Source organism: Nicotiana tabacum, chromosome 22, assembly GCF_000715075.1.
Source record: "Nicotiana tabacum cultivar K326 chromosome 22, ASM71507v2, whole genome shotgun sequence".
NCBI classification, from domain to species: Eukaryota; Viridiplantae; Streptophyta; class Magnoliopsida; order Solanales; family Solanaceae; genus Nicotiana; species Nicotiana tabacum.
In genome coordinates, this window is record NC_134101.1 from 181,854,063 (window position 1) to 181,867,162 (window position 13,100).

Here is a 13,100-nt window from a genome sequence, read left to right on the forward strand (position 1 = left end):
ACAGAATAGGGAGTGTCGGCCAGCGAGCTTCTCTCCGGAGGTAAGAAGAGAAAGGTTTCGGCACAGTTTATATATAGTTCAGATAATATCAAACCGGTAAAAGACAACATTTAGCACGTTATGCCAAAACATGTAATAAAGATTAGATAATAAAGCCAAATATAACAATTATTCTAAGCTCGAATTCTTGAACCCTGAACCAAAGGTTCTGGGTTACATCCCCAGCAGAGTCGCCAGAGCTGTCACACCTCCTTTTTGCGCGCCTACCCCAAAGGATAAATGCGCGATGGAGTTTTTCCAATTTAAGTGACAATATTCGAAAATGGGATTATTTATTTATTTCAGAGTCACCACTTGGGAAAGGTTTGGCTTTTGGTGTCCCAAGTCACCGCTTTATCTTGAATCCCAAATCGAGGAAATTTTCGACTTTCCAAATGAAGTCTGCGAACCAGAAATTCTAAGTAAGGAATTCTGTTGACCCGAGGGAAGGTGTTAGGCACCCTCGAATCCCGTGGTTCTAGCACGGTCGCTTAAATTGTTATAATGGCTAAATATCTTATTTAAATACATGTTGTGACTTATGTACTTGGACATTGGTTTTATTTTTCCAAAAATAAGTAATTATCTCCCTACGCTGTTATTTTCTTTTTTAAAATTTTTTTTTTTAGAAACCGGTCAGCATGCAGAACTGAAGCAAATAAATGCGCAAAACAAATGGGATGCAGCAGGATGGTCTTTTCATTTCAGGTTGTCTGTCCTAGACGGACCCAACCCCTGTGTTGAGTCCCCTATGTCAAATGCAACATGATGCAAATAAGCGTTCCTACTAGGGATCCGGCATGAGGTCTCGTTATACTAGGTTTATAACCTCGGTATATGTTCTAGACTGTGTACCCGAGCGGACAACTCGAGTCGAGGAGGGGGCTACGTACCGGGGACCCGCGAGATCGTCCGGCTTTGTAACTTGTCCGACCTCTTTCTTATTTCAGGTATTGACACTAACAGAATAGGGAGTCTCGGCCAGCGAGCTTCTCTCCGAGGTAAGAAGAGAAAGGTTTCGGCACAGTTTATATACAGTTCAGATAATATCAAACCGGTAAAAGACAACATTTAGCACGTTATGCCAAAACATGTAATAAAGATCAGATAATAAAGCCAAATATAACAATTATTCTAAGCTCGAATTCTTGAACCCTGAACCAAAGGTTCTGGGTTACATCCCCAGCAGAGTCGCCAGAGCTGTCACACCTCCTTTTTGCGCGCCTACCCCAAAGGATAAATGCGCGATGGAGTTTTTCCAATTTAAGTGACAATATTCGAAAATGGGATTATTTATTTATTTCAGAGTCACCACTTGGGAAAGGTTTGGCTTTTGGTGTCCCAAGTCACCGCTTTATCTTGAATCCCAAATCGAGGAAATTTTCGACTTTCCAAATGAAGTCTGCGAACCAGAAATTCTAAGTAAGGAATTCTGTTGACCCGAGGGAAGGTGTTAGGCACCCTCGAATCCCGTGGTTCTAGCACGGTCGCTTAAATTGTTATAATAGCTAAATATCTTATTTAAATACATGTTGTGACTTATGTACTTGGACATTGGTTTTACCTCCCTACGCTGCTATTTTTCTTTTCCCTTTTTTTTTGAAATTTTTTTTTAGAAACCGGTCAGCATGCAGAACTGAAGCAAATAAATGCGCAAAACAAATGGGATGCAGCAGGATGGTCTTTTCATTTCAGGTTGCCTGTCCTAGACGGACCCAACCCCTGTGTTGAGTCCCCTATGTCAAATGCAACATGATGCAAATAAGCGTTCCTACTAGGGATCCGGCATGAGGTCTCGTTATACTAGGTTTATAACATCGGTATATGTTCTAGACTGTGTACCCGAGTGGACAACTCGAGTCGAGGAGGGGGCTACGTACCGGGGACCCGCGAGATCGTCCGGCTTTGTAACTTGTCTGACCTCTTTCTTATTACAGGTATTGACACTAACAGAATAGGGAGTCTCGGCCAGCGAGCTTCTCTCCGGAGGTAAGAAGAGAAAGGTTTCGGCACAGTTTATATACAGTTCAGATAATATCAAAGCGGTAAAAGACAACATTTAGCACGTTATGCCAAAACATGTAATAAAGATCAGATAATAAAGCCAAATATAACAATTATTCTAAGCTCGAATTCTTGAACCCTGAACCAAAGGTTCTGGGTTACATCCCCAGCAGAGTCGCCAGAGCTGTCGCACCTCCTTTTTGCGCGCCTACACCAAAGGATAAATGCGCGATGGAGTTTTTCCAATTTAAGTGACAATATTCGAAAATGGGATTATTTATTTATTTCAGAGTCACCACTTGGGAAAGGTTTGGCTTTTGGTGTCCCAAGTCACCGCTTTATCTTGAATCCCAAATCGAGGAAATTTTCGACTTTCCAAATGAAGTCTGCGAACCAGAAATTCTAAGTAAGGAATTCTGTTGACCCGAGGGAAGGTGTTAGGCACCCTCGAATCTCGTGGTTCTAGCACGGTCGCTTAAATTGTTATAATGGCTAAATATCTGATTTAAATACATGTTGTGACTTATGTGCTTTTTATTAAGTTTAAACCGCTTTTATTATTATCATTTATTTTTTTATAGAATTGCAACGTCGTGAAAATGCATCTCGAACCACGTCACAATCAATGCACCCGTAGTTGTTAACACATTTCGACTCCGTTGAGATTTGAATTTGGGTCACATAAATGCGCACCCGAATTTAAAAATGTAATTTAATTAAGTCGCGCCTAAAGAGTCTAACGCGTTTTTATCTTTGGGGAAGGAAGTGAAATTCACTAAACAGTCCATCCCAAATTCTAAGTATTTATTATGATCAATTATTGAGGGCCCCGCAATTTGCATTTTTATTTGGCGAGGCTCGTCTCATTATTTTTTTAAAGGATAATCTTAGCATGACTACATTTTCTATTTTTTTGTTTTCTAAAATAAATGAAGATAAGGTCCTACTTTATTTACATACTTTCGAGTTATTATGGTTAAGTTTCAAAAGTGAGTTGTTTAAGGAGTTTGCATGGCAACGCATAGAACATTCTACATACAGACAGTAAAAGAAGGAAAAGACTACATTAAATTACAACTTCAAATCTTTCTCATTTGTTTGCATTCATGCCTCGAGTGGCTTACAAGATGAACCAGTGTATCAGTTTGTGTACCTGGTATATGGGAAAGCAAGGAAAGAAGATGAAAATCAGTAGAAGTAGCAATAGTGTAAATACACAGCAACAACAGCAACCCAACAGCAACAAATTCGAATCAGATTCAAGGCCCAGAAAACTTTGAGGAAAAACCGAACAACTCAATAGAATAAACCTAAAAGTTTGTAAGCAAACTAAACAGCAACAAACCACGCGTGTATTAAATCCGAAACTAAACTCGCTTCTCCCTTTGTTTTTGTTTTCTTTTTTTTTTAACTCTCTAACACTCTTGAGATTTTCGGAATGTCTTCCTCTCTCAAAATAATCCTCAAAAATCTTTCAAGTTCAGTCTAAGTTTTTTTTCTCAAGTCTTAGTTCTTTTTTAATGTTCAAGTCCTTTAAAATGTGTCAAAATGACTCTATTTATAACCAACTCTAGTCTTGAACCCCTAACCCAAAATATTCCCCTCAAAGCATGTTTTGTTTCCCACTTTCTTAAACAAATGAATTATTCCCCACTATTTTGTGTCTTGTCCCCCATTATATTAAACAATTATATCAACCACACACCATTACATCTTGTCCCCTATGCTTAACATAAATAATTACATTATTCCCACCCCACTACATTATGTCTTGTCCCCCATTATATTAAACAATTATATCAACCCCAACCCATTACATCTTGTCCCCCATGCTTAACATAAATAATTATTCAAAATGTTCAATTACCAAACTACCCCTCCGACCTTATTGCAATTACCATTTTACCCCTATCAGCTATAACCAATCAATTAATCAATCTCAACCTAAAATATAGCCAATAAGACCAATTTCTAAACAAATTCAACAACAAATCATATGAACACAGATGAATCATACAACTTCAAATTAATGGAAATAAATTAACCATATTGGGAACCAATCATGGTTAACTTAGACCAAAAATGGATGAGCAAAGAAATAACAATATTAACAACACAATACATGATTCAAACTAAATCAAAAACCAAAACTATAAACTCTCATTAAATCACTGGATTAAAAACGAACTTCAAACCAAGATGAACATGAATTAAATTTATTTTAAACAACAAACATGACGGGTTCAAATGATTTAACCAACATTAACAATTTCTGAAAAAATACATAACAACACATGAAACAAACAGAAGAAATAATTAATTAAACTTCAATTTGAATCTAACAACACTAAACTAATAATTTCACATGAACAAACTGAAAAATTAACAAAACAATGAACACGAACAAAATAAAAATCAAACATTTACCGATTTTAGATTTGAGAATATCAAAAACAAAATCGGACAAAAGTGAAACTCAAAATCCACTAACCGGATCGAAACGACGAACAACGACTGACCAACGACGAACTCGAACTATGTATGGACTGTTTTGACGACCCCAACCAAAACTCGAACAAACGAAGACGATCTTAAGAAGCAACTGAAGGAGGTGAAGCAGAAGACATAGCCATGGCAGCGATGAAGCAGTAGCAGCTGGCAATAAGGGAGCTGGACGCGGAACAAATGCTCGACGAGCTTGACGCAGCCATGGTAGAAAGAAGAGAAGCAACAGCGACAGCATCGATGAAGCTGGACGATGCAGCAGCGACAGCATCCATGGCGGACAGTGAAAACGCAGCAGCTACGGAGAAGATGAAGCCGAAGGGTCATTCATGGCAGGGCTGTGCGACGTGGTCGTGGTGTTGATCCAGTGGTCATGAGGACTATGCGTTCGAGCTGGACGTCGACATGGTGGAGCTGGGTGTTTTAAGGACTGTGGTCGTTTGGTTTCGACGAGAACGTGGTCAGTTGGTCTGTTGAAGACGAAGTAAAAGATGGTGGATGCTTGGACTGGTTGTCATTTGGAGACGGAGCAGAAGCAGAAGCAGAAGACATAGGGGTCGTTCATGGCTGGTGGTTTGAAGACGAAGCAGATGTGAAGCAGCTGGGTCTGTTTGGAGAAGGTCGACGAGCTGTTCGTCGTCGACGACTGGATGTAGCAGGAGCAACAATGGCGATGGAGCTTAGCCATGGCAGCCATGGCGACGGGTTGACGACGAAGACGCAGTAACGTCAACAGAAACGAGCTCAATGGAGGAGAAAATGGCGGTGGCTAGAGGTTGTTCGTGGTTGACGAGCAGAAGCAGTCGCGGAGTTGAGGGAAGCCATGGATGTGTGTTTTGGAGTTTGGAGGAGTCGTTCATGGTGAGGGTGGTCGATGGGGTGTTGGAGGAGACAATGGGGCTGGGCAACTATGGAGCTGCCGAAGCGTGTGCGTGTGTGTTTCAAGAAGACGAAGCAAGGGCAGCCATGGATGGGGTGTTTGGGATTTTGGAGAAGAAGAAGAGAGGGTGGGGGGCGGATAGTTTAGTTTAGGGTTTGGTTTTTTTTTTTTTTTTGTTTTTGTTTTGTTTTGGGAAAAAATGAAAAATGAAGAGGGGTTAGGTATTGGGGTTATGGGGTAGACCAGGTCGACCCGTGTGGAGATGGACCGGGTCATGGGGAAGGTTGGGTATTTTTGGGCTTGTAGCTTGAATTAGAAGAAGAGCCCAATTCCGATTTTTTTTTGTATTTTTGCTCTCTTTTCTTCTTTTATTTTTCTAAAACTAAATTCTAAAAATCCTTAAATTATTATTAAGAACTAAATTAAGTTATAAAAGCGCAAATTAACTCCCAATAATAATTAATGCACAATTAATTAATAATTAAGCATAAAATTGTACATTTGGATATTAAATGCTAAAAATGCAAAAGATGCCTATTTTTGTAATTTTCAATTTTTGTAAAACAAACTTAATTACTAACAATTGTAGAATTAAATCCTTCATGCAAAATGTGGCATATTTTTTTATTTTTTATTAATTTAACAAATAAACATGCACAGACAAATACAAATAATTATCCAAAAATGTCACAAAAATTCTCAAAATTACACACCAAGGAAAATCATTTTATTTTGAATTTTTGGGAGTAATTCTTTCATAGGGCAAAAATCATGTGCTTACACCAGCATTGATTTCTACAGTTTGTGAGAGAGTTCGCCGGTTTATTTAGTGGCTCATTCCCAGCATCAGGTCTAGCATGGCTCGGGAGTTGGAGACGGATATTTCTTATGAGAAGGTGGTGAGCATTGCTAGAAGGGTAGAGGGTATGCATGCTAGGGAGAGAGAGGAGAGGGAGGCTAAGAGGTCTCAAGGGTTAGGCCATTATTCTGGTGCATGTGCCCCAGCTGCAGTTCGTCATGGTTAGGGTTATATGAGTTGTTGCGTTCATTCAGCTCTTCCAACAGCCAGTAGTGTTCCAGCTCCTCCTAGACCTCAAGAGTCATATTATGCACCTCTAGTATCTAGTGTGTCTCCTGCAAGGGGTGCTTTCAGCGGTTAGTCCAGCAGACCTGGCTCGAGCCAATCAAGGCCGCCAGGTCCTCCCAGAGCTAGTTTTATGTGGGGCAACACATGCCATATGGTGAGGGATCGCCCCAGACTTAGGAGGGGTGCACCTCCGTAGACTTCTCAACCGCAGCGTGCTCCACAGAGTTCCCAGGCTATGATTACAGCACCAGTTGCTGCCCCGCCTACCCAGCCAGCCAGGAATGGAGGTCAGAGAGGTAGAGGTAATCCTAGAGGGGGAGGCCAGGCCAGATATTATGCCGTTTCTGCCCATACTGAGGTTGTCGCCTCCGATTTTGTCATCACAGGTATTTCCTGATTTGTCATAGAGATGCATCGATTTTATTCGATCCAGGCTCCACTTATTCTTATGTCTCCTCTTACTTTCCCCTGCATTTGGGCGTATCTCAGGATTCTTTGAGTTCCCTTGTTTATGTTTCTACTAATGTGGGAGATTCTCTTGTTGTGGATCGCATTTATCGGTCATGTTTGATTACTCTTAGTGGTTTTGAGACTAGAGCCGATTTATTATTGCTCAGTATGGTAGATTTTGATGTTATCTTGGGCATGAACTAGTTGTCACCCCATTTTGCTATTCTTGATTGTCACGCCAAAATCGTGGCGCTGGCTATGCTAGGTGTACCGCGAGTAGAGTGGATGGATACCTTAGATCACACTCCCAGTAGGGTTATTCATTTTTTAAAGCTTGGTGAATTGTTGAGAAGGGGTGTGACGCGTATCTAGCTTATGTGAGAGATGTCAGTATTAATACCCCTACAGTTGATTCAGTCCCAGTAGTACGGGATTTCCCTGATGTGTTTCTAGCTGATCTTTCGGGTATGCCACCCGATAGAGATATTGACTTTGGCATTGATCTGTTGCCGGGAACTCAGCTCATTTCTATTCCTCATTACCGTATGGCTCCTCTTGAGTTGAAAAAGTTGAAGGATCAGTTATAGGAATTGCTTGATAAGGGTTTTATTTGGCACAGTGTATCACCTTGGGGTGCTCCTGTCTTGTTTGTGAAGAAAAAGGACAGTTCTATGCGTATGTGCATTGATTATCACCTGTTGAACAAAGTTACAATGAAGAAACGATATCATTTGCCTCGTGTTGATGATTTGTTTGACCAATTACAAGGTGCACGAGTGTTTTCTAAGATTGACTTACTTTCAGGTTACCATCAGTTAAAGACTAGAGAGCCAGATATCCCGAAGACTACTTTTAGGACTCGATATGGTCATTACAAGTTCCTTTGTTATGTCATTTGGGCTGACCAATGCCCCAGTAGCCTTCATGCATTTGATGCACAGTGTGCTCCGGCCATATCTTGACTTGTTCGCCATTGTCTTTATTGATGATATTCTGGTATACTCCTAGAGTCAGGAAGATCATGAGCAGCACCTGAGGACAGTGCTTCAGACTTTGAGAGAAAAGAAATTATATGCAAAGTTCTCGAAATGTGAATTTTGGTTGGATTCCGTGGCATTCTTGGGTCACGTGGTATCGAGTGAGGGGATAAAGGTGGATCCAAAGAAAGTGGAAGCAGTGCGGAGTTGGCCCAGACCATCTGCAGCTACAGAGATCTGTAGTTTTCTTGGTTTGGCGGGTTATTACCGTCGATTTGTTGAGGGATTTTCATCTATTGCAGCACCTATGACTAGGCTGACCCAGAAGGGTGCTCTGTTCTAGTAGACGGAAGAGTGTGAGGAGAGCTTCTAGAAGCTCAAGATAGCTTTGACTATAGCCCAAGTATCGATATTGCCTACGGCTTCGGGGTCATATACTATCTATTGTGATGCCTCGAGGATTGGCCTTGGAGTGGTATTGATGCAGGATGGTAGGATGATTCCTATGCATCCAGACAGTTAAAGGTATATGAGAAGAATTATCTTATCCATGATCTCGAGTTAGCTGCTATTGTTCACGCCTTAAAGATCTGGCATCATTATTTGTATGGTGTTCCTTGTGAGATTTATACTGATCACCGAAGTTTGCATCATCTGTTCAAGTAGAAGGATCTTAATTTGCGCCAGAGGAGATGGTTAGAGCTGCTGAAGGACTATGATATCACTATCTTGTATCACTTGGGCAAAGCCAATATGGTGGCCGATGCCTTGAGTCGTCGGGCAGAGAGCTTGGGGAGTTTGGCTTATTTACCTGCAGCGGAGAGGCTCATGGCGATGGATGTTCAAGCCTTAGCTAGCATGTTTGTGCGATTTGATCTTTCGGAGCCCAGTCGGGTTCTAGCTTGTCTGATTTCTCGATATTTCTTATTTGATCGTATCATAGAGCGTCAGTATGATGACCCTCATTTGCTCGTCCTCAAGTACAAGGTTCTACATGGTGATGCCAAAGGTGTGACTATTGGTGATGATGGGGTATTGAGGATGCAGGGTCGGGTATGTGTACCCAATGTTGATGGGCTTCGGGAGTTGATTCTAGAGGAGGCCCATAGTTTGCGGTATTCCATCCAACCGGGTGCTACGAAGATGTACCAGCATTTGAGATAGCACTATTAATGGAAGTAGATGAAGAAATATATAGTTGGGTTTGTAGCTTGGTGCCTCTATTGTCAGCAGGTGAAGTATGAGCACCAGAGACCGGGTGGTTATCTTCAACAGATAGAGATTCTGAAGTTGAAGTGGGAGCGGATCACCATAGACTTCGTAGTTGGACTCCCATGAACTTTGAGGAAGTTCGATGCCATTTGGGTGATTGTGGATCGGCTAACCAAGTCCGCGCATTTTATTCATATGTGTACTACCTATTCTTTGGAGTGGTTGGCGGAGATTTACATCTGGGAGATTGTTCATCTGCATGGTATTCTAGTTTCTATCATTTTAGATAGAGGTACTCAGTTCACATCACAATTCTAGAGGGTCGTATAACATGATTTGGGTACTCGGGTAGAGTTGAGCACAGCATTTCACCCCCAGACGGACAGTCTGAGCGCACTAATCAGATTCTTGAGGATATGCTTTGTGCGTGTGTGATGGGGTTTAGAGGTTCTTGGGATCAGTTCTTGCCACTGGCGGAGTTTGCCTACAACAACAGTTATCAGTCCAGCATTCAGATGGCACCATATAAGGCTTTGTATGGTAGGCGTTGTAGATCCCCGGTGGGATGGTTTGAGCCAGGTGAGGCTAGATTATTGGGCACAAAGTTGGTTCAGGATGCCTTAGAGAAGGTTAAGGTGATTCAAGATAGACTCCGTATAGCCTAGTCCAGACAGAAGAGTTATGCGGACCGGAAGGTTCGTGATGTTTCCTATATGGTTGGAGAGCGGGTTTTGCTTTGGGTTTCGCCTATGAAGGGACGTTATGTGATTTGGCAAGAAGGAAAAATTGATTCTGAGGTTTATTGGTCCTTTTGAGATATTGCGACATGTTGGGGAGATTTCGTATGTGCTTGCCTTACCTCCCAGCTTGGCAGGAATTCAACCGGTATTTCATGTTTCGATGCTCTGGAAGTATCACGGTGATTCGTCACATGTGTTAGATTTCAGTTCAGTCCAGTTGGACAAGGATCTATCTTATGTTGAGGAGCCAGTGGCGATATTGGACAGGCAGGTTCGGAAGCTGAGGTCAACGAACATTGCATCAGTGAAGGTTCAGTGGCGGGGTCAGCTGGTCGAGGAGGCGACTTGGGAGATCGAGCAGGATATGCGCAGCCAATATCCTCCTCTTTTCACTACTTCAGGTATATCCCTATGCTCGTTCGAGGACGAACGAATATTTTAAGAGGGGGAGCATGAAATGATCCGGCCGGTCGTTTGAGAATTTACGCCCCAATCCCCTATTAACTATTTTCCCCATGTTTGAGCTTTAGAATTTGGACCGTAGTCGGAACAGTGTGAAGACAGCCTCGGAATAGAATTCTGTCAAGTCTGTTAGCTCCGTAAGGTGAATTCGGGTTAAGGGGCGTGTTCGGATTGTGTTTTGAAGGTCCGTAGCTTATTTAGGCTTGAAATGCCTAAAGTTGAATTTTTGAAGTTTCTAGATCGATAGTGAGATTTTGATATTGGAGTCGGAATCAAATTCTGAAAGTTGGAATAGCTCCATAGTGTTGAATGTGACTTGTGTGCAAAATTTGGTGTCAATCGAACATGGTTTGGTTGGTTTCGGCATCGGTTGTAGAATTTTTGAGATTTCAAGTTCATTAGGCTTGGATTGGAGGGTGAATCGTGGTTTTAGCATTGTTTGATGTGATCCGAGGGTTGGAATAATTTTGTATAATATTTTAGGACTTGTTGGTGAATTTGTCCCGGGGGCCTCAGGTGAGTTCCGGATGCTTAACGGAAGTGAATTTGGACTTAGGGAATTGTTGAAGTTGTTGAACCTGTTGGTTTTGCACCTGCGGAGCTTGGACCGCAGGTGCGGCGCCCCAGAAGCGGTTTGGGAACTGCAAGTGCGGTCTAAGGCATAACTGAAGTTGGTCGCATATGCGGCCCAAGGACCGCGGTAGCGGACCGCATCTGCGAGTAAGTGGGCGCAGGTGCGAAATCTGGACGTTTAATGAAATCTCGCAGGTACGGTCCCATGAACGCAGATGCGAAAATCGCTGGGCAGAAATATGAAATTTCGAGTGTTTGAAGGTCATAACACCATATTTGATTTTTGGCTCGGGAAAAGGCGATTTTGGGATGATTTTGAAGAGGAAATCAGTGGGTAACGAATCCTTATCCCTTTCTAGTTGTATTCCATTAAACTAATCTTAGTTTTGTCATTTAATTTCGGATTTGGGGTGAAAATTTGGGAGAAATAAGGAAAAGTTCCCCAACTTAAAATCTGAGTTTTGAGGGAGATTTTGGCGCCGGATTTTGATAATTTTTGGACGAGTGTTCTCGTGAGTAAATGGGTGTTCTAAATTGGTAACTTTTACCCGATTCCGAAACGTGGGCCCGGAGAAAATTTTTGGGCGTTTTTCTATTTTCTTAACTTAGCTTCGATTCCTTTAGCTAAATTAGTTGCTTATTGTTTTATTTAGGTTATGTAATTAATTTGATTAGATTTGGGCCACTCGGAGTTGGATACTCGTGGCAAGAGCGTGGTTTCAGGTTGATTTTGAGCTGGTTCGAGATAACTGGCTTGCCTAACCTTGTGTGGGGAACTCTCCTTAGGATTGTTGTACTATTGTTATATAAGTGCCATGTACGTGAGGTGACGAATGCGTACACGTGCTAATTGCTCAAAAACCTCATTTTCATTAAGTAAATATCTATGTTTCTTGTAATTGAGCAATACTTGTACTTGAAGCCTCTTGTTTAGTTTAGGAAAAGTATGCTTATGTGATCTAATTGTCTTACCTGCTTTAACTGCTTACTTGTATTCCGAGCAGCATGATTAGAGTAGAATTCCTGTTTATTCTCGAATAGAAGTGTAGATTCTTTCTTAATACTGTTGTGTGTTTACTTTGGGACTATGGGACGATATCCTGGGAGATCCCCCAGCATGTTTACATTGGAACTACGGATCGGTACTCCGGGAAATCCCCGTGCATTTTATATTTGGGACTACGGGATGGCACCCGAGAGATTCCCATGTACCGGATATTTACTTTGGGACAACGGATTGGTATTCCGAGAGTTTCTCCTACATATTTATGATTCGGACTACGGGACGATATTCCGGGAGATCCTCTGTACATTTACGTTTGGAACTATGGGACGATATCCTGGGAGATCCCCTATTGCTATCTCTGTGTATTGAGTATATTCTGTATGTAATTTTACTTTTTATCGACTGTTAGTATTTTTAATCATATTGTCGCACTTCATACTGTTTTACCTTATTTTATATATGTAATCAGTAGGGCCCTCACCGTCCTCGTCACTACCCGATCGAGGTTAGGCTTAGAACTTATTGGGTACCGCTATGGTATACTCATGCCCTTCCCTGCACATGTTTTTGTGTGCAGATCTAGGTTCTTCTGTTCAGCCGTTCTATCAGTGAGGCAGGCAACATCAGAGACTTTAAGATATATCTGCCGCGTCTGCAGACCTAGAAGTCCCTCTTTATTCTCCCCTTCAGCTTTAGACTTCCTGTATTTTCTTTTAATTAGACATTCTGGAGTTAGAACACTATGTAGTATCTATAGCTTGTGATTTCATGAGATTCCGGGTTTTGAGAGTTGATTCAGTTTTGATGGTGTGTATTTGTATATGCCGAGCGGCAACTTAAACGCTTTTATTATGTTTTATCCGTAGTTTTTGCTAGTTTCGTATTTCGTTTCCTTTTTCCGCAATTTGTTAGGCTTACCTAGTCGTAGAGACTAGGTGCCGTCATGACAGTTGACGGAGGGCGAACTTAGGTCGTGACAATAATAGTGCATACTTCGATGAATAAGTGATCTTTATAATATTTACCTATTATAGATAATATATAATTTGTATAATACATTAACGTTTTTTTATTTAATAAGAATATTATGAAGTATAAATTAAGTATTATAAGTATAAAATATTATTTATTTGGAAATACATAATATATAATCCATTTTCTCAAT